Genomic DNA, 26,575 nt, shown 5'->3' with positions numbered 1-26,575 from the left:
TGGTCATAGAGACTATTTTACAACTTGTTCACAGACATGGACAGCCAACGTCACTTGCTGTGGAACATATATAGTTTTATAATTGGCCGACACGCTCCGCTCTACACCGACTGTACAGTCACCCTTGGCGTAGATGTCTCCGATGTAGATTTTGCCAAGTACCCCCATCGAAGTTGAAGTTGAAGAACGTACACACGCATTGAATGGTACACTATAAACTATGCACTCAGTGCGTGCGTACATTCAATAGATGGGCATAAATGAGCCGTGCCATGACAAAACCAACATAGTGGGTTTGCGACCAGCATGGATCCAGACCAGCCTGCGCATCCGCGCAGTCTGGTCAGGATCCATGCTGTTCGCTTTCAAAGCCTATTTCAATTAGAGAAACTGTTAGCGAACAACCTGGATCCTGACTAGACTGCGCGGATGCGCAGGCTGGTCTGGATCCATGCTAGTCGCAAACCCACTATGTTGGTTTTCCCATGGCGCGGCTCAAATGTTCGCGGTATACATTTCAAATTTCTAATAACCGCAGCGGAGGAGAAAATTAGTCATGATGATATATATTCTGATCCGAAACATCTGTGACAGATAGAAAAAAAATCTTAACTAAATCGTTTAATTTCACGAATTTGACTAATTAAATCCATGACTAGTTGAGTTTGAAATATATATTCAGGTATGTAAACCACAACGTGAGAAATGTTTCACATGTTACAGATAGTATATCGTGTTATCTCTGATTGATGTCTCGACAATTTCTTCATAAAAACTTAAGCACAGCACCTAATCTTACTTACAACTCAATTCAGTTTTTACGTACTTGGTATACATTGTTTTTAATTTTCTAAAAGAGCATTCGATAGAGCAAAAAAGACAGTTTCACACTTTCATTTTCAAAATTATCAATATTTGGTTTAACAAAAGTTGGATTTGTTAATATTAGAATCACTTAAGATCACCACTACCGTTACTGAGAAATGGCAATCCGTTCTTCATAATATTGTACGAGATAATGCAGAAGACTTCTAGGGAAATGTTCTGATCTAGTACCTAATATGGATCAAAGGCTATATTTAAGAAATGGTTTATAGCAAAAGAGTGCTTTAACACTATTTATGCACGATGGGCGGTTATACGTCGGAGGTAATAATTTCACGAGGGCGCAGCCCGAGTGAAACTATTTGTACCACGTGTTACCGCCCGAGTGTAAAAATAGTGTTAAAACACGGTCTTGCTATAAATTATTTCAATTCTAATACGCCTTTAATCTAAAACAGTAGATAAAATACAGTAGCGCTCTTTCTTGGTCGCAACAAAAAAATTGACGTCACTGCACGTTAACGTGACGTCATTCTAGCGTAAACGTGTTTTAACAGAGACAGGCATATTAGAATGTGATATTAAAACTTCATATAAACCGTGCATACATTTACGTCTTCGTTGTGATACGACCAGACCGAAATACTATATTAATAGTCTAAGTATTCTAAAATGCATGACAATTTTGCACTGTACACCTTGAATACATTAGTAAATACAACAAAATATGCCTTCAGAATTTCTTATTTTGTCAATTTGCCGAGATGTTAGCCCAAGGTATTAATGAATCACATAGTTTGAAAAACAAATAGCGCAATTTGACATATCGTAAACAACCTGTACAAGTCATCACGTTCGGGACGAAAACCGCATAATGTAAAATTACTCACGTAGGAAGTACGCGTGTGGCTTTGACTTTATATTTTTGTTTATTGTGGCGTTTTATTTTATCAGTTCAAGGTAAGTAGACAATATTACATTTACGCAGCTTAAATTCATTTTATGTATTTTATTTTTGTCTAAAGTTTAACGTGTATATTTTTGCTAAAAAAGTTCATAAGCTGTGAAACGGAAATGTTTTATAAAGTAGGGATGTCATTAATTGACATGAAATATACCGAAATAATATTATATGTCAAATATACAAAATAATGTGTGAAGATACAATGGCTAGGTCAACTCTATTTACATAATTTTCCGCCATTTTCAGTTAAACCCTTAATTCAAGAAATTTTTGCAGTGGAACATTCTTTAGTAATCACATGGCATTTAAGAAGTATGATTTGAAAAGCCTTTTTTTTTCTTGCTAGCTTAGTTTCTCCAAGATCATATTAGATAAGTTTTCTTGTTTAATACAATTCATTTCAATTAACTGTGTTTTGTATTTACAAATTAGCATTATATTATTTTGTGTTTCAGTAATCTTGTGTCAAGATGATTAAACGGGCGTGTCTACTCGTCCTTGTTGGTGTGTTCTTCGCCAGAAGTAATGGGCAATGTATGTCATTAAGTCTGTTTATGCACCATCTAGATATTAATTAAGGCTATACATGTTGTGGTTAGAAGGCAAAACGGTTTAAACTGAACTAGAGGCAAGGTGTCATTGTTTTAAAGTGACAAGCCTCCAGATGTACAACATTTTAAATTAAACATAGCAGAAAAAGATGTGTATTAAAATCGGTTTCAACTCTGCTATTTATGGTTATGATGTACATTTTTCTGTTGCATGACACACGCCTTAGAGAGCTTTTCTACATGTTTTGAGGTCTATAAGAGAGCTTTTGTGAAAAATAATGCAATACTTTTATCATAATAACTAAAAGACATGGAAGGATGTCACTTTAAACACAATTAGCACAAATATGTCTGTTGTGTAACAAATGTTGTCATGTGCCTTATAGAAATAGTAAAAATTTAGTTGAATTTCCATAACATTCTGATATTGTTTTGTCTATATGGCTGTTGAAGTTAGTTCTGATGTCATGGACATAGAGAATAAATTCATTCATATAATTTAACTTGAGATTTGATAGTAAATTAAAACATATTTGATACATCATTACATCTGTGTAAATTGTTTATATAGGGCCTCTTGGACAAAGCTTTTTTACTGGTATGAACCAAATGATGAATAACATGAATAACATGGCGGTAAACATGCAAGTTGCTGGCGAACAACGTCAAGTTTTAATTGAAGAAGACATGAGAAGGTCTTGGGAAGGCGTTCCATTTGGATCAGGAGGAAGTGTGTTCATAACTTTTGATGGTGGATTAGGATACGCTTATAAGTATATATCATATTTGGAGGATATTTGAGCCGTGCCATGAGAAAACCAACATAGTGGGTTTGCGACCAGCATGGATCCAGACCAGCCTGCGCATCCGCGCAGTCTGGTCAGGCTCCATGCTGTTCGCTTTTAAAGCCTATTGGAATTGGAGAAACTGTTAGCGAACAGCATGGATCCTGACCAGACTGCGCGGATGCGCAGGCTGGTCTGGATCCATGCTGGTCGCAAACCCACTATGTTGATTTTCTCATGGCACGGCTCATTTGTTTGTTTCAATGTAAGAACAAAATATCTTTTACAAAGTGAACACTTGATATAATATTTACGAAAAGTAAGATCTACTTTTCACGAGTGATAGACGCTTTGTTCTTACATGTATTTAAAAATTATTGTTTAGAAAATATTTACCTATTTTGCCCGCAAAGCCAGTCAGGAGGTTGTTTGATATATTCCACTGTGAACTTTTGAGATGTAATTCACTGAATAATGTTTGATACTACAGAAAGGTCATAGCTTGCATATTAATGTATAAATATATGACATGTACCAATCAAACTTACTCAGATCTTCTCGTCCCATAAAAATATTTCGAAGTTGTAATGCTAGCTGAATATACAATAGCGCGGTCTGTGATGCTTCATTGACAATTAAAATTTCACAGTAGAAATTATTGCAGAATAAAACTTCACTTTATACACTTTTTGCCAAAACTGATCTTGTATTATAATACAAGACATATTATATCCTTTTTTACAAATATTACTTGTCTAATAGACTTTGAGTCCTGTGTTTACTTTAGCTTAGTTTCGCGAAATTTTTTGTCAGTATTCGTCTGTTAATAATGTGTCTCTCAGTAACCGGAGAACGCCGATATCTCGTACGTATAAAACGTAAATGAGCGGAAATTAACGATTGTCACTACTGTTTCATTGCCTTTATCTTCCTAATGACCATTCGATTTCAGTATATTGATTTATTTCGTTCGTTCGGTTTAATTTCCATTCAAATGTTAATGTTCATCTGGTCTCTATTTTTTCTTGCTTTCTTTTGCAGCTCGACGGATGGTTCATATACGCTGTATTCTTTAAGATCTGGAAGTCCACCAAGTGGTTATATGTACCATATAAATGCACAGGGTGGTACTACCTTTAATAGTTGGTGAAATTATTCTAAAACACATCGCACCAGAACGGACTGTCTGTATTCAGCTTTGAAGAGGTGTTGACTTTTTTATGTTTAGTGTTTGCTCCCGAAATGTTATTTATTATCATTGCAAAACAAATGAGTGTTAAGTGTACCAAATGTTTTGAATTTTATAAGATTTATAACATTGTCACGGATATGCAATCCCGTAAATATTTTAAGACACTTTTATTGGTTGCAAGACGCGACACATTAAATAAGAAGGTAAAATATTAAAAAGTGTACAATACTGACCAAGAAAAAGATGATATATTTGTCAACATTTTATCATTTTGTGACATATTTGATAAAGTAAGTTACAAAGTTTTTATGTTATTGACCTCCTTTTATAATGAGAAATTCATAAACACAATAAACAGTTTATGTGAACATGTTTTTACAGGGAATATAATGATTGACAAGAAACAAATTGTTACAATTTCTTTTATTACATAAAATTGATCATTATGCGTCTTTTCATTCTCTTTTCTGTTATTAATTAATTTCATTTTTGTCGAGCCCGCTTGTGGTGAGCTCGACTAAGTCGTCACTTTTAGCGGTTCGGTGTATGTTCGTGCATGCGTGCGTCCGAATTTGTCCGGACCATAACTTTGACCTGCATGGAGCAATCTTGTTTATATTTGGCATGAATGTTCATCATTATGAGACGGAGTGGCATGCGCAAGAACCAAGTTCCTAGTTAATGTCAAGGTCACACTTAGACGTCAAAGTTCAGATACAAGAATGACTTTGTCCAGAGCATTTCTTCTTCATGCATAGAGGGATTTTGATGTAACTTTAAGTTAGCACAATTGTCCACCATCATGAGACGGAGTGTCATACGCAAGGACCTGGAATTAATTCCCTTTGTTGTTACTATAAATAGCTTATATTATGACTTTTTTATTACTGGTCGTATGTAAAAATCAAGACCACTTTTCTGTAGTACAACATGCATATTACATCCAATTTTGAGGTGTATTATGACCTTTTTATACTGGTAAGGATTTTTGTGTGGACTTAGATATGTTTTGCACTCCCAGTCCTTTTGACAGCTGGCGGGCTCGACATGTTGCCCGTGGGCATCTTGTTTTGTTTTTTAATAACACACTATTTCGATATAAAGTCAATGGAATAATACGTTGCCGTTACGCGAATGTTATTTTAACTTTTTTCTACGAAGGAAGAATACAATAAATAAAACAAACCCGTAAAGTACTCCCATGACATTTTAGTGGGTATTTTACAAAAGTTGTAGGTAACGAATATAATTTCGTCACAGATTGAAAACAAGAAAATATCGGTAAAACCGATGGATACTCCCCGAAATATGGTATATTGCATATTAAAACAGAAAAGCTGAATTCATCGACTTGAAACACACTGCGTCTTAGAAGTGAAGCTTCCAAAAGAATTTCTTAGAACACAACCAGGTAGTCGAAAAGCATGCGCAAGATATGTGCGTATTTTCTTTTGATTGAAACTCTCTGTGAAATATTGATGAATTTCAGCCAAGGATTGCTTGGGAATTAGGGATGTCAACGGATATCCGGATATCCGGATATTCGGTCACGGGTACGAATATTCGGATCTTATTTAAGTATTCGAATATTCGGTGGTAACATACACATTACTGAAATATTTATTTTTATGTTCATAGCATTGTAATTTTTCGTCACGTAAATAGCGTGTCAAAACGTAATACACAGTCGTCATGGTAATGACGCATACCCGACAGGTGTGCGAAACATAATTGTAATCTTAAGTAGTCCTGTTTGGTCAAACAATGCAATTATTGTCAATTAATAATTATGCGTAATTTAAAAAGAATGTGTTTACAAATCGTCGGCAAATATTGCAGCTTTAAAGAAAAGACGTGGAGAGTGCGAAGGTAATAATTAGTGCACGTGCATATGAAATTAGTACCTGCTTCTCTAAAACTTGAACTGAAAGTTACCCTAAAGTGCCATAAACATATATGCTTTATGTCTTTATTATTGCTAAAATCTTCAAGGAGGCTTGCATCCTTTTTATATTCAGAACGTATACAATGTTTGGAAAGGTCATTTAAAAATGTAAACAGATAATATAAAACAAAACTTTTCATTAAGCTTACAACTGCAAACAATATAAGCTTTCTGTTACTTGTTTAGAAATTTGTAAATATTGTGCATTAAAATATTTGTATTTTTTGTGCATGTATTGTTTTGTATTTCTTGCAATTTCGTGTATAAAATATTTAACATAAAAGCATCAGATACTACCACAGAAGCATGTATATACGATTATCTATCTCTGAATGTTCATTATCGATGTCTTGGAATGCACATTTTTGCATGAACGTAATGGTTTCCGCACTAAAAGGACTATTATACGATTGCCGCTGACCTGACATGACATGAAGAAAATTTTGGTCTAAAACGAATAGCCTCATTGACAATTAGGAAAATCATACAGATTTGCAGAATATATACTATCTGGTATACAGATAGCTGACAACATATAACGTTACTTGAATATTTGACATAAACATTGGCTAACACCTCGGGGTAATGTTTATTCATAGGCAGACTGCATGCCCTCATATACCACCTTAAGTAGCAAGTATAATATCTAGTATGAATGGTTCCCTGGTGTTGTTTTTTCGGTTTTTTTTTGCAAAAGAAATTCTCGCTCGCCAAATGTGAAATGCAGAAAAAAAGCAACGATCAACGACATTAAATAGTTTTATCGATACTTTGTTTTATACGGTGAATAAACTTGTGACATCATAGCATCAAAGTACTGAATGGAAAACGTAAGAACTATTTTATGAGAGAACGATTCACAACGTATGGATCAACATGAAATCCGGAAGTTGTAACAGTTTTTTATATTATTAACTATATTTTCTTCTCAATGTGATAGGTTTTCAACTACATGTATATAATGTTTGTCTACAGAACGTTATAACATCAGCCTTTCGGCTAGCACCTTCATCAGGATAAGTCACATACTAAAATCATTTTCCTTTCTCAAAGCATACTAGCATACTAATCAGAGTAGAGACAGATTTTTCTTAGAAAGTAAAAGTGAAAAATTAGAAAAAAAACTATTTTAAAGAAAATTTTTTTTGGTAACTAGACAAGATATTCATCAGGTTATTCAGTCAGCTACATTCATCTATGAATTTACTTGAATTATTTTTATCCGGATTGACCTATATGCACTCCGAAACCAAGAAAAAGATGATATATTTGTCAACATTTTATCATTTTGTGACATATTTGATAAAGTAAGTTACAAAGTTTTTATGTTATTGACCTCCTTTTATAATGAGAAATTCATAAACACAATAAACAGTTTATGTGAACATGTTTTTTACAGGGAATATAATGATTGACAAGAAACAAATTGTTACAATTTCTTTTATTACATAAAATTGATCATTATGCGTCTTTTCATTCTCTTTTCTGTTATTAATTAATTTCATTTTTGTCGAGCCCGCTTGTGGTGAGCTCGACTAAGTCGCCACTTTTAGCGGTTCGGTGTATGTTCGTGCGCGCGTGCGTCCGAATTTGTCCGGACCATAACTTTGACCTGCATGGAGCAATCTTGTTTATATTTGGCATGAATGTTTATCATTATGAGACGGAGTGGCATGCGCAAGAACCAAGTTCCTAGTTAATGTCAAGGTCACACTTAGACGTCAAAGTTCAGATACAAGAATGACTTTGTCCAGAGCATTTCTTCTTCATGCATAGAGGGATTTTGATGTAACTTTAAGTTAGCACAATTGTCCACCATCATGAGACGGAGTGTCATACGCAAGGACCTGGAATTAATTCCCTTTGTTGTTACTATAAATAGCTTATATTATGACTTTTTTATTACTGGTCGTATGTAAAAATCAAGACCACTTTTCTGTAGTACAACATGCATATTACATCCAATTTTGAGGTGTATTATGACCTTTTTATACTGGTAAGGATTTTTGTGTGGACTTAGATTTGTTTTGCACTCCCAGTCCTTTTGACAGCTCGCGGGCTCGACATGTTGCCCGTGGGCATCTTGTTTTGTTTTTTAATAACACACTATTTCGATATAAAGTCAATGGAATAATACGTTGCCGTTACGCGAATGTTATTTTAACTTTTTTCTACGAAGGAAGAATACAATAAATAAAACAAACCCGTAAAGTACTCCCATGATATTTTAGTGGGTATTTTACAAAAGTTGTAGGTAACGAATATAATTTCGTCACAGATTGAAAACAAGAAAATATCGGTAAAACCGATGGATACTCCCCGAAATATGGTATATTGCATATTAAAACAGAAAAGCTGAATTCATCGACTTGAAACACACTGCGTCTTAGAAGTGAAGCTTCCAAAAGAATTTCTTAGAACACAACCAGGTAGTCGAAAAGCATGCGCAAGATATGTGCGTATTTTCTTTTGATTGAAACTCTCTGTGAAATATTGATGAATTTCAGCCAAGGATTGCTTGGGAAATAAATGGGGATACTTGAATTCAAGTGGCACTATAGTTTACTAAATGTTGAATAATCAGAGGGCAATAACTCCTTGAAAAATATCATCCGACCGAAACATGAAGCTAATTTGTGCATTTCCACTTGAGAGGGAAGCATTCTTTAAATTTTCGAATTTGACAAGCCAGTGGCTGCTGAAGAATACTTCAGATAAGAAATACTTTAGTATACTAATGTTGAATAATCAAAAGATCTTGTATTTTCTTAATTACTCTCAGATTACGGAAACGTGTAATTTCATTGCCTTTATAATGGAAACTGAATTATTGAAAAAATCTAAAATGGTGTGAAAACCGGAGAGATGAAAAATGATTGATATAATACAAAGAAATTTATACAATATATTATCCTTTTGAATTGTTAATTCTTATTCTTTAAGTTGTCAATATTAGAATTTCATTAACTGTTTGAACAAAACTGCACTTTGTCTGTTAAAACTCTTGATTCTTCAAGGCAGCGAACTCGTTATGACAATCATCAATTTATGTGCGATTACGTATTCTCGTGTGCTTTTTCGGAATCCTTCGGACACAAACAACCAGAGAGCGCCGGGATCGCATACAGAAAATACGTAATAAAACGGAAACTGTCGATTGTCACTACGTGTCCACTACCTTCAGCTTTAACATAATGTTAAAACGAGAATGTACATGTACTTGAATTAATAAATTCTACATTGCTAGACTTTGGCCTTTTACTTTTCTTAAGTTTAACGTTGAGCCTTGTCCATCCGTTTAGCTCAATACATAGAGAGAGAGAGAAAGAGAGAGAGAGAGAGAGAGAGGGAGAGAGAGAGAGAGAGAGCAGATCTACGGATCGCGGGGTTGGGAGTTCGATCCCCGGGCGAAGCATACGTTTTCATGGACGATTGAAAACTATTGAATCTAAAATTATTCGTTCCTCATCTCTGATTCATGTGGGTACGTTGGTAGTTTCTTGCGGAGAACAGGTTAGTACTGGTACAGAATCCTGGAACACTTGCTAGACTAATTGCCCACTGTTACATACCGAAAATACCCTTGAAAAGCGGAGCTAAACCCAAAACAAACAAAAAACATTGAGCCTTGAGGTTGTCAAGCGAATGATAAATCAGTTGGTAATTAGACAGATGATTGTACTTTTTGTATGCCCTCATTTTACTTCACATATCGTAAACAACTTCTTAAGTCATAATGTCAAGCAAAAAAGGGAAGCTAAAAAGTGTAATTTTAAATATTTCCTCTTTTATATACGAGGGATGTTCGAAATGAATTGCTTATTTCTATCTAGAGACTTCAAATTTCAAGTTAGCCCAGAAGGGCTCATTTCATGCCCTCAAAGTACCCCCCGTGGCTAGAAATGCAAAGTTTCAGCCGATGTATCCACTTCTTGAAGGCGTCACGGTACGCTGATTTGGGCACAGTAATAAGGTACTGATGAATGGCAGAACCAAGTGCCTGTCGGGACTGGTATTTCCGCCCTGGAAGGAATGATTTCAATTTGGGAAACAAAAAGAAATCACATGGGGCAAGGTCTGGGGAATACGGGGGGTGAGGCAAAACAGTTACTTTTTCTTTCTTCAAAAACGCCGTAACTATTGCGGAGGTATGAGCGGGGGCATTGTCATGTAGAAGACGGACATGTTTAAAACCAGTGGCAGGGCGTCGTTTCTGATAATACTTTTTCAGTTTCTTCAGTACTACGTCTTTGTAGTACTTTCCGGTGATGCTTTTGCCCTTTTTCACCGGCACTTTTATTGCGACTCCTTCACCAGAGAAGAAGATTGCATACAAAACCTTCTTTGCACTCAAAGAACGTTTGGCAATTATTAGGCGTTTGTTGTGTTTAGTGGCCCAGATCTTATTGCTAACCTTTCTGACGGGCTCAAAGTAATGGACCCAGGTTTCATCACCTGTGACGACATTGGCAAACTGCTTTTTGTCGTATTTTGGAAACATTTGAAGCAGCTTTTTTGCCACTTTAACCCGTTGCCTCTTTTGCTCATCAGTCAACAGATGTGGTACCCATCTAGCAGAAATCTTTCTGACTTTCAAATGCTTCTTCAAAATAAGGTGAACCGTTGATAGTGATATGCCTACCTTTCGTGCAATATCACGAACTGTAAATGTGGCATCTCCTCCAATGATTTCCTTTATTTTGGAAACGATTTCTTTACGAGATGCAGATTTTGGCCTACCTGATTTCGGTGCATTTTTGATGGACTCTACACCAGACTCAGATTTCTTTTTCCACCACCGAACTGTGTCATAAGACACATGAGAAGGTCCATAAGCAGTAGAAAGTTCAGTCATCAGCTGCTTCAAAGAACAACCAAGTTTTGAGCGAGCTTTGATGTAAGCCCGTATTTCATCTTTCTTGTCGACGCTTCTACCAACCATTTTTACTACAGTGGTCAATGATTGCGTGTATTCAAATAGCAAATTTTATATCTTACACTTAGTCTAACATGTACATTTATACACCGTTGTGTAGGTATTGAATAACCCTATACAGGTAGGTATTGGTTTTTATCGTGCCCCACGTGGATATCGAGCTAGAGGACAATAAGCAATTCATATCGAACACTCCTCGTAGTATGGACGTTATATTATTTCGATGTTAAAAGATAACTGCAAAATAAAGAAAAGTGTGAGTAGAATCGCGTTAAGCATTGTGCATGTCAAAGTCAGTCACAGCCATCAAAGGCCAACATATAATAAACGGTGCGTCTCAAAACCTAATCGAGTCCCCATGCTTCGCTCAATAGCGGGGGGGGGGGCAGAGCTAAGGATTGTGGGGTCATAAGTTCGATCCCGGAAGAGGCATATGTTCTCCGTGACGATTGGTGAATACATTGTGTCATATCATTCGCCCTCCATCTCCGATTCATGCGGGGAACAGGTTTGTACTGGTACAGAATCCAGGAACACTGGTACGGTTAACTGCCCGCCGTAAAACAACTGAAATACCGTTCAAAAACGGCGTTAAACCTAAAACAAACAAACAAATAAATAATAACCAATCAATAAGATACAGTTATTCATATCGTAAAATATTTGTTGGGTGGGGAGGCGGTGGGGGTAACACAACATACATGCAAGGCAGCCTACAGTTTATAAAAAACCTGTATGGACAAAACAGTTGAAAACTGGTAATTTAACATTTTTTCTATTCATGTACTTCGTGTTTTGTGCTATTCTAACTGTTTATTTAGTATGTTCAGTTGTTATTCAAATCCTAAACAAATGTAACCAACTAAAGGACAGTGAATCTAAATATTGTAAAGTACATCTGATGTGTGTTATAGGTTACATTTAACAGTAGATTAAATCTTCGGCCTCTTCAAATAATCACTTTTGTTGTGGGTTTTTTCTTCATTGTCCGCCACACATTTCCATGAATGATATAAAGCAAGCCGAAAGAAGTTTCCATGATTTATATAGCTTTTACTTGCAGCTGCTTAATAGCTAAAAGTGCATATGCTACAGAATATTGAAATTCTGTACTAATTTATAACCCCAATTTAATACAAAAAAAACAGATTTGTTGCCGGTTAAGATAATAGGTTAAGTACATATTGGACTAAAACAAGACATCACAGAAGTCGTGTAGAGGCAGGTAAAAAAAAATCAAATATCACTGATTTTATTAGGGTTTGAACTGTCACCAAGTTGAACGTCACTATTGAACGCCAACGACTTGTTGGTAACCGACATGCACCTATTTACTGATACATATCTGTCTCGTGTATCACAGACACATTTTCAGTAAAGGTGTCCAAATTGTTCATTTTTCTAAGTCATAAATCTGTCATACTGTAGAAAATGCATTTGCTGTTAGTTTAGTTGCTATATACGGTAAACGTAAACAAATTTATAGTTACCTCATCGCGATATTATTTATCTGTCCTTTCTGTCTTTTGTACCAAGCCTTTTTATAATGTGAATTTCATGTGATTTAGACATGAAGCGCAGTTTTGTTTGTTATCTAATGTATGATTAAAAATGTTTATAAGAAACACCTTCAATAATGTCAATTTGTTTATAACACAAACCACAAACACTGAAGCAAAGTTAATTTTCAACTGCCCGGATTGCACGGTGAAATCAAAAGGTAAGCATTGCATTCCTTTTGAAAAACTAATTTGTAGAAATTAGATTCTTGAAATTAATTTATTTTATTGATAATTGTCGTCCTTAAAGCAAAATTCATGTAAATGTTTTACTTATATCATGGTAATAAAAGAAACGAAAGGAAAATTATTTCTCATCCAAGAAGCAAATTTACTGATTCATTTGCTTTTGAGTTTAACTGGGGAGAACTTACAATTATTTGTCTACATTTATGTTCAATCCTTTCGAGCTTAGGCGACGATATGCAATACAATATAAAAAGTATTGATCAAAATTTACGGGAAGGAAACTCGCGAAAGCTATTTGTCTGCAAGTCACATTTTTGTGTTAGGCCAAGAAAAGTGTCATCTGTCTAAAACACGGTGCCAAATGTATAACGCAAGTTTTCTTTATTTCAGCATTCAGTATATACCCTGCGTATTTCCCTAGCTGAAGATGGTTTATTCATCGTGTCTACTTGTCATATTCGGTGTGTTTTTGACATCTTGTACAGGACAATGTAAGATTTCACTTTATGTGCAATTAATATATTGAAGGATAAGAGTAAATTGCGACTTGCAAACGACTTTGTACGTAATAGTTTTGAAAGTCGACAGTTATTTATAACGCGTTAAATATCATCCTAAAGCTAAGTATTTTTTCGAATGTAATGTGCGAGCATAATATCATTTATGGACTTAACTGCACGTTAGAAACATTGAACTATCCTTCGTAACCAGGGTTCAGCAAACTGTATTCGCGAATGGTGTGTGCGAGAATAATATAATTCATCGTTGTAATTGTAGTGTAATTACGTCGCGTTAGAAACAATGAACAATCCTTCGAAACCAGTTATCCAGCAAACTCGGTATCGGTAGAAGTATTATATTTACATGTTTGAAGTATTTTGCTTCAAAAACAAGTGCTTTGTTTTGCAAGAGTGCAAGAGTATCATAAAATCAAAATTCAGTCTTGTCATCATTTTCATAAAGTTAAATCAAGTGAAAAGTTTAAAATTAAAGTCACATAATTTTGGTGTTTGACCAAGAAAAGTAATGTGAGCCGTGCCATGAGAAAACCAACATAGTGGCTTTGCGACCAGCATGGATCCATGCTGGTCGCAAAGCCACTATGTTGGTTTTCTCATGGCACGGCTCGTGTAATTACTATTGGATGACTTGCAAGAAGTGTCAATGTGGTTTACACCAAAAAATTGACATTCAATACTTATATTTACATGTTTTAAGTATTTCGCTTCAAAAATAAATGGTTTGTTTATCAGGAGTATCAGAAAATCAAAATAATATCTAAACTGAACAATAATAAATGTCATCCCTCGTTCGATTAAAAGTAGTTCCTGGTTTTAAAAAAGTTAATTCCAGTGAAAAATCATATAGTCGTGTTGATTCAGTTCAAAAGAATTAGTTTTAGCTATAATTTGATATTCTTTTTGAAATTTGGATGCATGAATTTGAATGAATATTTCGAACGACGCCATTCTGTTCATGATTTAATGTGAATGACGTAAGATTTAATTGTGCAGTCTCGCAAAAGGGTCGTCATTGATATTAATACACCTATGATTTAATACGAACACATTTTTTTTCTTCCAAACAAAAGATGTTGTACATGAAAATATTGTAATGGTCGCTTTTTGAAATGTTGCTTTGGCAGGAATTTTAAGCAATGAAGTTGCATTTTTTTTTTTTGCATAACTCTGTGAATATGAATGATTTGGAAAGCGTAGTTTCACGCTAATTTTCCATTTTATAACGTTAGTCTCGTTGCACCAAATGAACATTTTTTATTAAGTACTGTTCACACATAAAACGTAAAATCATGCACGTATTCAGTTTTCTCTACATGTGTACAAACACTTTTATTGTAAAAGTTCTTAAATTAATCAAGTTAATTGTGATCGATAATTCGATATATAATCGACCTTATGTTAAAGAATGATGTTGAAGTATGCATCTTCAATATTTCAGTACTAACGTTAAGATATACAGTTGCAAATTACAGAAAACATTTTATTCAAATGTATGTTATCATTTTCTTATTTTAGTAAAAGTATCCAAATTGTTTTAACGGTTTTACTGATACGCATACTGAAAAAAAATAAAGAAAATAAGATCAAAAGGGCGAGGAGTATTAGCTTGTAGACGGATATAGTACAGTATATCTAAGGCATTAGGTAAATCTATCAAGAACATAAAACCATGTTACAGACATCTTGCTTTTTTTTCTTAAATTGTTTATTAATTTAAAGGATTTGAATACTGGCAAAAGTTAATTTAACTGTAGAGATTCACAAGAAAAAATTACAAGGTTTTAGAATTCATTAATTGTATCCATGCAGATACGTTACAACTGTGCTTAATGTATAATTTGAATTTTACTAGACATACATGTATGTCAGAAATTAAAATTTTGTTTTAGGGCTCCTTGGTCCTAAATTTTACAGAAACCTGAATCTAAGGACCAGAAATCTTTTTCATGTGGCCGCTTATGTGCCAGTAATTGGAGAAAGCATAGTGAGGGAACGGGCGGCTAAACTGGCAAACGATCTGCAAAGAGCGCAACAAGGAGCGCCTTATGGTAACGGAGGGACAGTTTTTATCACAGCTGCTGGAGGTCTAGGATATGCATTCAAGTAAGTGTATAATATAAAGGATATTTGTTTGTTTTAGTTTAAACATATTTATTTCATGAATTCCACAAATAACAATGATACAATAACCATTTTGTATTCAATGTTTGTTATTTGTTTGTTTTGAGTGAATATGGAATATATCTCACTGAGAAGTGGGGGAATATATCTCACTGAGAAGTGAGAAAATTTCAAATATTTTCATGAGGGCGTAGCGCGAGTGAAAATGTGAAAAATTTCTCACTTCGAGGTGAGATATTCTATATTCACGAAAAACAAAGAAATTTTCTTTTTATTTTATGCTTATTTACGTTGAGATATGCATTTTGCAACAAATTTTAATCTCAGAGCGGGAAACAGACGCGCGTAAATGGACATGACATCAGATGTGTTGTGACGTTAGAAAGACGCACGACATAAAGTTCCATTTTATTTTATGTTTTACTGCATAACGTTATGAAATTCTCACTATAAAGAACAAAGTGCGACTACAATTTCCACACTGTTTTAAGCAAATAATTTAAAATTTATAAACAATGTACAAGTAGATCGGCATTTACAGTGAGTGATATGCAGTGAGTGATGTGGATTATATCTCACTGATAAAACACAGTATTTCATCAGTTAGCATAAAATAAAACGCTTTATCACATGTTTGACGTCGCGGGAGTGTAATAAAGCCATTAAATAATCAAAGCCTTGAAATATCTGATGGTTGCGGGTTTTTGGTAGATTTATTTTCTGTTTAAATGTCAGTCTATGAATATACATGAATGAGAAACAAATACAAATCTAATGTGCCTCATATCTAAGATGAACCCTGCCTGACCTCGCTTGTGATGTAACCAATGGCTGGAATACATTATCATTGATAGATCTTATATAATCTAAATGGTCAGTGTGACTTGATACAGGTTGAATAAGAACTGCTTGTTCATTGATAATTTTTCCGCATTGTTCATGAATGGGACTATTTTGTGTAGCACATGAACATCCTTTGGATGTGATTCGGAATAAAATAAAGATGCTATGATTGTCAGAAATACACTATAACTTTGGTAGCGGGATAAACCCGCAACCAAAAATGATAATACACTAGTGTAATAAAGCTTTGACGTCGATGTCATTTATAGTAAACGAGACGTTGGTCAAATTGACTTGTTTATATAGTAAAAGAAAGTAGAATTTTTGATGTTTCGACAGGAAAGGCTAACATGTGATAAAAAGAATATTACATTTGTGACTTTCCACATTGAATTTATCAAACTCGTTGAATAAAACTCTTTCAATAAATTCAATATGAAAAGACACTCGTGTAGTATCCTCTATTTAATTCACAGGCTTTTACATATACACACTCAGGCGCGCGAATATGTTTTTTTTTTTTTTCAACGCCTTTTCATTTAGTTGCCTATTCTACAAATTACGGTAAACTATGCTAAAATGTCCCTAATGCTAATGCCTAGATACACTTGTAGCACACTAAATCTCAGGGTTACAGACAGGACGCTCAAGAACACATGGACATGTACACACGCACGACGCATGCATGCACGAACGATAAATATAAGTAAATATTGTTCTTCTCCAAACACATTTCGCCATTCCACACTGATTTTAGTTTTGATTTTAGTTTGTTTAGTTCAACGTCACACCGTCACAGCACACTGATTTTATTTCCGTTTTCAAATAATAATAATGATACGTTAATATAGAAGTGACGTTTTAATACTTATTACTGTTTCACTTTTTTTCAGATAACCGAAACTCATTTATGGATATCATGAATAAAATTTGTGATATCATTAGTTCACTAACGGATATCACAATTTCATTTCATGATATCATTTTCTGATTTTAGATAATTATAAATATCTATAATTGGATTATTTGATATCTTAAATTATTTTTATTCTATCATAATATTTTTAATTGTATTTTATTTTAACCATTCATCAATTTTTGATCTCACAAAATGTGTTTTAGATATCATCCAGTAGAATTTAAAATATTATCAAATAGGTCAATTTGAGATATCATTTTATCTGTCGTATGATATCACTAAATGGATATCATTAAATGAATTTATATAGTGATATCTTTAGTTATTATAAGTTATAAATAGTTAAATAGTGTAATACACTATTTATCAAGATATCCAAAAATTATTTAGTAATATAATTTAACGAAATAATGATATCACCAAAACAATTATGAGAAAAATTAGTAAAACGACACCGTGTATTAGTGCCTGATATAAAACATTCTTCTCAATTAAGGGAAGCCATACTTGCCTCTCATCAATGTCGGTTCGAGCCTCACTCCGGGTGTTGAATTCTTCATGTAAGGAAGCTATCCAATTTACCTACGGTAGGTCGGTGATTCTACCCAGGTGCCCGCCTGTGATGAAATAAATGGGGAACCAGGGGTCTTCCTCCACCATCAAAGTTGCAAAGTCGCCATATCACCTATAACTGTGTCGGTGCGACGTTGAAACCAACAAAAGAAAGGAAACTCAAGTTTTTAAGTTCACAACTTTCTTTCTAAAGCATTTAGTGCAAGTATCCCGACATCTAACAGTTGTTTTCCAATATCATTTTGTTGTACTAGGAAAATTTAATATGTGTATCTCTTTTTCATATTTCCATTTCTCATACTGTTTTGTATTCTTAAATTTGCCATGGCCAGAACATGGCCTATGACCGATACATAATCGCATGGTTTTGTTCTTTCAGTTCTTCCGATTGATCGTCCTGACAGTATTTTTTTTTAGTTTCTTCAATGACTGGTTTATACTTGTTATTTTTCATTGACAATGTTTTGTTTTTTCAGTTCTTCCGATGGTTCGTTCACACTGTACGCTTTAGGAAATGGAAGTCCACCACGTGGCTACATGTACCATGTCGGATCACATGGCACAACGTATCAGAAATGGTGATTAATAGTCCCATGTTCATAGCTTTCAAATCATACCGTGAGCCAGTGGAACTCATATCGAATCAATATAAATTGTTACATGACAATTGAACTGTCCTACAATAAGACGTTTGTTTTGTGATAATGCTTTGAAATGAGCTAACAACGATATAAAATAGAAAAAGTTGAAACTCCACAGGTCGCTCAACACAACAAAAACGAAAATGTTGCAGGCTCGGTTTGATTGAGCCTGTTCATGGACGGTAGTGGAAATACATGCTACCGTCCACGCCCTCTAGCCCCGGGACGAGCAGAACTCAACATTTACACATGCTAAGAGTACAAAAAACAATTTAGAGACATCCGCAGATGTGTTCATACGGCGGTGCACATGGAACCTTCAATGCTACACACTGAACCTTCAATGCTACACTAGTGTGTAATTCCATGAACCCTAGCTTTTCACTGAGAAAATGAATTAACGCAACACTTGTAATTTAAAAAAAATACTTATTTAGAATTATAGTTTAAGATAAAACAAATATGCTTTAAAACATATTCAAAATTTTAACAAAATCGAATCAGTCAACTTGATAATATTTTTTAAAATTATTTTACGGTTTCAATCCATTTTAAAGTCCAAAAAATGCATATAAATTTCAGGAATTTCTAAAAGCTGGAAAAGCGTTATTACAAAACAGTGTGTGGAAAATTAAAAAAAAAATGTATTCAGTAAGAAAAAAACAAGTAGTATGTTAGACCATTTGTTAAGTGTATGTTATTACGTGAAAAGTGGTTTTCATAAAATGATATTTATGAAGATATGTAACTAGTGGCGAAATTAACAGCAATAACATACATTTCTTACGTATGGAACAGACTGTTAACATTTAAAATTAGCGAAAGTAAAAAGCATATCTCATATTAAATACCTTCATCTAAACATTCACCATATTACAATGAAGGCAAAGGTCACTAGAAACGAATATCTTTACAGACTTGCTTGCAAAGAGTCTGTTGTTATATTGTATATATCTGTATATAGTGAGTAGGTTATAGGAAAAAGATGTTTCCTTTTGTGAAGAAAGCACCAAACTTTGTATGTAACTATTTTGAAGTATGCTGATTCCAAAAAAAGGAGGAGACACGCAGCTCGCTAACCACAATTAGCTTAAAATGAGGCCCCAAAAAGGGACCCATATTTTATTTATTTTAATCATATATTTTTGAAAACAATGTCCAAAAGGTTAATTTATAACCTAAATAAGTAACTATTAGTGACATAATATTTATTTAGTTACATTTTATACACATTGTATATATCGGACACTGAAGTTAATGACATAGATGAGGCCCTAAAAGGGGGGAAATTGTTTAAAAAATTTTATTTATGGGATGACTTTATTTTTAAGTGTGAATACCATATCACTCAGGTAAACAAAACTAATTTTAGTATTTAATTATATCAAAATATTATTTGAACATTCTTTACATTTTGAGGTTCATTAAGGGTACTTTATAAAACAAGCTCACATATACGTTCATACTGTAATTCATATAATCGATTGTATAATTCTTATACTGTACATGGGATACCAATAGTTCGATTTCACTATGAATATTATTATCAAGCATTCAAAAGAGCAGCTAAAGAAAGGGGTATTTTGTGTTTTTCTTTTATTTCAATATCTAATTTAAATTCATGTAAAACGTAATATACAAAACATAATTTATATGTTTTTCAAGACAATTAATGACTTCAAGCTAAAGCATACGATAATACTAATGCTTTTTTTACAAGAAAAGAAAATGGAATGTGAACTAAATGTATTGTTGTATTTATTATTGCTAATTTATACTATATTCAGTAATACTAATTTATTTGAATTTGATTAAGATTTCGAGTTTTAGAATCAATCTAAATTCCGCTTTCTTGAAAACATTACTGGTATTGTATGATAGATTAACCTTTGTACGGTTTGAACCAACGACATTCCTATTGATCTGACAGCACATTTACCCCTAGATGGTCTCTCTCACTGAACCCCTCCACAGAGCTTATAACTATAAACATTTCTAAAGTGCAGTGATTTACTGCAGACATCCCAAGAACGCAAATAGTTACATATAAAAACTTGTTTGAGATGAAAATACGATACAGAAATAAAGAAAGTCATGCCAAATAGAGTTGGATATAAATTTTTGAAGGTAAAGATTAATCGAATAGTTTATAAACAATGTCTCCTTAAAATATACTGATCTACAGCTGTCTTGCATATTAAGGCTTTTGACAAATTACGAAACAGTGTATTTTCTGTCTTAGGTTCCAAATCGGCCTACATAATGATATCATGTATCTGATAAAGAAATGATCATTCAGAAAATTGTACTTGTGGGTCAGAGTTGGGTATAATAGCCGATGGAGCTCATTCAGCACGGGTAAAATGACCACTGCATCCATCCTAGTTATAATCATAGCTGATATATTATGCTCTTTTTCCAGTACAGTGTTAGGAATATCTCTCAGTTGCGCAATTATAAGTCCTAGAATAATTGCTTGTTTAGGGTAATGTCCCAAGCATTTTTCGCAAACTTAAAAAAGTTGAAAGAGAAGTTACGATCAGGTTACCCTTAACAAACAACTTTTAGGTTTGCCAGTATTTCACTCTCTAGCACAAAGGTCTCCAAATAGTACACAAGATTGGCTTGATACATTTATATCTGCCTTTGTATGTATTCTTGTAGTTACACTGATGAGCTTCCTCCAACTTATAGCAGCTAATTGTGAAGCATATTACATAATCAAAGCCAAGTACCAGTTCTCATGACCATTTCCAGTTGACAGGATTAGCAATGTCTATGTATGCTATAAATGCCTGTTTACAACCTGCTTGATACAATGTTATTTGCTACATACGTGAATATCTATTAGGGGGTTGATTTCAATCCGTCTAATCGCTTAAGAAAATATATTCTCTGTCCTCATTTTGATATTTCTTTGCATGATAGAACAACCTATCCTTCCAGTTGTCATGTGCGCTTCTTGAATCTTTTAACACGGTATAACCATAAGTAAGGATATCCTATGCCTTGCAAACATAGTGAAACAGTATCACAACCAGGTAATGCATTATAAAGAGTGTTAGCCTTAAGTCTACGTTCTTTGATGTGTCTTTTCCTGTTGGATTTTTGTCCTTGATTTTATGCCAAAAAACAGTTTGGAACGGCCAAATGAAGCTACAGCTAACAACTAGCAAACTGTTTTACTTTAGAAAATAACAGTGCGTATCAGTGTTGGTTGCTCGTAACATTATCCCTTTGTGGTTTTGTTCTTATGCATCTGCGGCAAACAAATATGTACCATGTCGCATATCAGTTAGTGCACCACATGTTGTGACTTCAAACTTTTGGAACAATGCAACATGGTCATGTCATAAACAAAGGTATAAAACTGTAAGTCAGTAAATGGTGCCAGATAAAATTCTAGTTTCTAAAGGAAATAGACAGCATGAAAACATCTAAATTACCTGATGTTCACATTTGTAATATTTATATATGAAGCCATGTTTGGGGAGAGACATTAAGGTATGAACATACTAAATAGCTGGCCTTCTTTATTCTAGATAAAATTGACAAATTTCAAATGACTACAGCACAGAGCAGGACCCGTTTTAAATGTCTGTAGCTTACATTTTTATATTTTCTTAAAGAATATTATGAGTGCTGAAAAAAAGCACTTGACTTTCATTACTCTGTACACTTCGTAGAACCAATTAAATGCTAGTACAATAACACATTCATGTATAAGAAATATAAATTTGTCAAACAAATGTATTAGAGAAATACTGTGAAACCTATTACAATTCTTAGATATCTATTAAAAGTGTGTAAATATCAGTTTCTTTTGTTTTATGGGTCTCTGGATGAGTCATTTGATTTGAGAACATTATTATGTCGTATACTGTTATGTAATGATACAAAAATAGTATAGTACTGGGTTGGAAAGAGGCCTTTTGCTGGCCTCTGTTATATAAGGATGAAAAAACCCGTTATAACGATTGAAAGAAATTAATTTGCCCTTAAAATGTGATTTTTAACAATTTCCCCTTTAAGGACCTCATATTATTTTCCTGAGTCATGTATATTGAATGTGTATAAAATGTAATTGAATATGTTTTGTGTCAAGGGTTATAACTGGTTAAGATAATGAATTAACATTTTTGAAATTGTTCAAGATATATTTAATTGATATAAATAAAAGGTAGTTCCCCATTGGGGCCTCATGTTTTGGTCTATTCAAGCCAACAAATCGTATATGTAGTCCATTTCTGATCCAGTATACTTTATAATACTTAAATACAAACTTTCATGCTTTCTTCTTAGGAAACATCTTTTTACACGCAGTTTTGAAATTAAACATACAGTAAAATACGATTACCTCCCTTTTTAGTGGGTATCTTGATAAATAAGAGTATTTTGTAGTAAACTGTGTATATTTGTCAATACAAATGGTTGTTTATCTATGCTAGTGATACGTTATCCATGTTTAGACCATATAAAACATTACTTTATAGATAAATTTCAATTGAAAAGGAAAGAATATTTTTTTCAAGACGTTTTTACCTCCCCTTTTTAAACTGATTTAAAAGGAGGTTCCAGGGCAGATATAGCGTGTCTCCTCCTCTTGTAGGATTTGGGATACCTTAAAGTAATTTCATGCAAAATTTGGTGCTTTCTTCACAAACGGGAACATCTTTGCAATTTTTTGTTCCATATCTTACTCGCTAATATAGTAATCGCAACTTGACCGCGATGGTTGACCTTAGGCTGATTATTCATTTCGATTATTTCATTATAGAAATCAAGGGTCCTTAGGGTAGCCGTTTATATCTATATGGAATTAGTCTGTATACAGTGCAGTATCAAAGTATATATATATTTACATTTGATCAGTTAAAACTTTCCAACACATTAAATTAAATTTATATTTACAAAATTTATATTTCCTTTTTTCTCATGAAGCTCGTGTTTTAAGTACACTCCTTTTCAATAATAGGTTGTGCCTCATTATGCATTATAATGCAAAGGTCAACCATCGGGGTCAAGTTGCGTCCACTATACTGTAGCGTTTTGTTTTTGCGTGTTTATAAAGCTGCACGAGTAGTGTCCCATTAACAATAATAGCGACCCGTGTACTGGTACATCTGTGAGGTGACAAATTCTCTCAGGGGAAGACGCCGCGCTAAATCGATAAAAACGGGAATTATCGTATTTTTAAGTATATTTCCAGGTAAACAATTTATACAGTTTTTAAGCATTAAGGAAGCTTGTTGGAAAAACTGGATGTCAGAAGGTGCCATTAAGTTAAACGTGGAAGTCTATACCGTAATAAAAACCTCTGAAAGATTCAAATGTTTATTTGATTTGATCTGCCAATGATGATATTCCCGTCGTTCAAGTACAGACATACGCTTCAACAGTCTTACGAAAGGGGTCTCCAGCTTATGAATTGCAAGACTAGTGCAAGATAAAAGCTTTCAACCAGTTCCTGAAACGTTTATACAAAGCCAGACCTTGTGGGTCTTTGGTGGCTGATTTATGCTACCACCCGACAGTACAACAACACGACAGCAAAATACAAAAACTGTCACCAGAGAAGTTTTAGGGATGTTGCAAGATTCTTTTTGAGATGGCAACGGCTGTGAAAGGCAGAGTTCTGGAGTGATTGGTTTTCGTTAATTTTGTCCTCGGCGGAAAAAACCCAACTTAAAAGCAATTTCATGATTATAACAACCATGTACATAATTTCTTGAACTAATGAAGGGGATCGGTGATCTAGTGGTGTCGGCCGTTCAACCAGGAGGTCGTGGGTTCGAGCCTTACTGGATTCACGACCAAGCCTTTTGGTATGACACCAATACTAGGTTTCGCTTATTTGAAGAACCATCACAACTTAGTGACCTACATTGTTCTCCCAAATGAACTTCGTAAGTCATTCTGATAATACTAGTATAACAGCTAGAATACAAGATATCAGGGTGACAATTTAGGCTCTCCTTGAATAAATGTCTTTTCACAGCTTCATCTGCAAACTAATTCAGTCAAACTCTTTTAAGTATAGTTAAAAAGTCTTACTCACCCAAAAAATGTTTAGACATTTAACGCATAGTCTTGGCTTTATATATGTCAGTGTCAAATTCTAAGTAGAATTATTTCTCAGTTTTACGTGCAAATCACGTATTATTACCATCATGGAAACACAATCCATGGCGCGTCTTTGAATGACATCGCGTTACATCAAACATCGAAGGGCACCTGGCTGTTTATTTAATACATTATCGGACTAATTGTGTGTTTATGACCTGTGAATGAGACACTTAAAGCCACTAACCTCCAGATTTTGGCTGAAAATTAACTTTCTTTAAAATGTAAGTTTTGTCATATTATAAACTTTAGAACATAAGTTTTTGTTTTTTAACTAAAAAAAGTATCTTAAAAACCGCCAAAAGAAGAAAACAGAACGTGCCCGAATCGGAAATCTAACCCGGGCTTCCACGGCAATAAGAATTTTCCTGCGTTCTTGACCAATACACCACGGAGGCATAATCAGTTAAAGGCCGTTAAATATAAAGCTTTATTATTAAGGCCGTTTACCTCTAGTATCCCGTTACAAACGCCTTTGAATTGGAATGGAAAAATTAAAAAAAACTAATTCTTATATGTGTTTTCATAACATATTATCTGTCAGTAACTGAGTTTCAAAGCCTTCTAAAGAAATATAGCAATAATTTTATGATATCTAAACATTTTTTTTTATCGGTTTCTTTTGTTTTTTTGTTGTTTTTTTGTCGTACAATCTGGAGGTCAGTGCCTTCAAGGGATGGCAAAAAGTATAAGAGATGTCGAATATACAACTCATTTGGAAATTAAAAATAATCGACACACTCAACGTTGTTGTTTATCTTTGTGATAACGCTCTTACTGTTTACGGACGTTGATTTCCTGCGCCTTGTTGAAATGCGCTAAATGTTTTAAATGCGTTTCTGTAAGAAAACGGAACTATACAGAATGTCCTTCGTTTGATTTTACTAACGCCTTAATAGTAAACCCCGTGCTAGATATTTCCATCTGCACCTGTAACCATCTAAAGCCAGTAAAAGAATCATATAACTTTATCCAGTACCCTTGTGTCAAAATCATTAACCTGTCTGCTCTTTCTAGTCATTAGCAACGCACAATCTCTACTTGGTCTATTTATTTATTTTTTTGGTAAATGAAAGACGTAAGACGTATCTACACAATTGTAACGATTTCATAATAGGAAAGGTTTTGATAACACAGAGATAACTTGTAAGCTCGTCTTTAACGATAAATGAGCCTTTTAATTAGTCATTCTTGTTACGCTAAACAGAACTAGACGATTTTTGATTGCAACAACGTTTTATTCATAAGCCAAACAACTTGAAAGAGAAAGAGAAACCTATTCTGCCTCGTTACTGGCCATTACGCACGGTTCAACATGGGAACTCCTGCCAAGTTCTCTCTGAACCCTTACAAACTGACATTAATCAACGTGCAAAAAAAAGCACATCAATATCTTACTGAATAACAAGAGCTGTGGAAAGACTTCAAAGCCTAGCTTTTCAAAAGCCTTGTCACAAAAACAAATAGCAGAAACTTCACTTAAATTTGCTCACAATATAGTCGAAGACGGGGCCATAACTTTGTGTAAGAATGCAAAATAGTTATGGAACGTATGCACTTCACATAGTATCATTACGATGTAGAAGTGTTTGAGGTTACAATACATTCCAGCAACTGCTTAACTAAACTATACTAGCTACAACAGGAGGCTAACTATGGGAAAAGGGCAAAAAGGAGTTAATGCGAGTCCGATCATTAGAGTGAACAAGTCTGTGACGTTTTGGTGGTAACCGTTGCAGAGATACCAGCTGACATGCGACAATTTAACAAAGTACTGGTAAGTCGGAGAAGGAGAGTATCCTTGTAAACAGTCAGATAGAGTTATGTAATCTATTCATTGCATGTCATATCATCCCAGTGAACAAGTGTGTGAAATTAAAACAATTCC

At 34.1% G+C, this 26,575-nt stretch overlaps 2 long non-coding RNA genes across 2 annotated transcripts; both read left to right on the top strand.

Moving 5' to 3' along the window:
- The first annotated feature begins 1,631 nt into the window (after positions 1-1,631).
- Positions 1,632-9,510, top strand: LOC123546850 (uncharacterized). The gene is made up of 4 exons (XR_006685545.2): positions 1,632-1,785; positions 2,245-2,323; positions 2,912-3,113; positions 4,167-9,510. It is a non-coding gene; the product is annotated as an uncharacterized LOC123546850 (long non-coding RNA).
- Positions 9,511-12,717: 3,207 nt separating this feature from the next.
- LOC123547863 (uncharacterized) lies at positions 12,718-25,428 on the top strand. The gene is made up of 4 exons (XR_008372375.1): positions 12,718-12,918; positions 13,337-13,437; positions 15,357-15,570; positions 18,400-25,428. It is a non-coding gene; the product is annotated as an uncharacterized LOC123547863 (long non-coding RNA).
- Positions 25,429-26,575: the final 1,147 nt, after the last annotated feature.

This window comes from Mercenaria mercenaria, chromosome 9, assembly GCF_021730395.1.
Source record: "Mercenaria mercenaria strain notata chromosome 9, MADL_Memer_1, whole genome shotgun sequence".
NCBI lineage: Eukaryota > Metazoa > Mollusca > Bivalvia > Venerida > Veneridae > Mercenaria > Mercenaria mercenaria.
The sequence above is the reverse complement of the archived record's forward strand: the minus strand, read 5'-3'. Positions and strand labels throughout refer to the sequence as shown.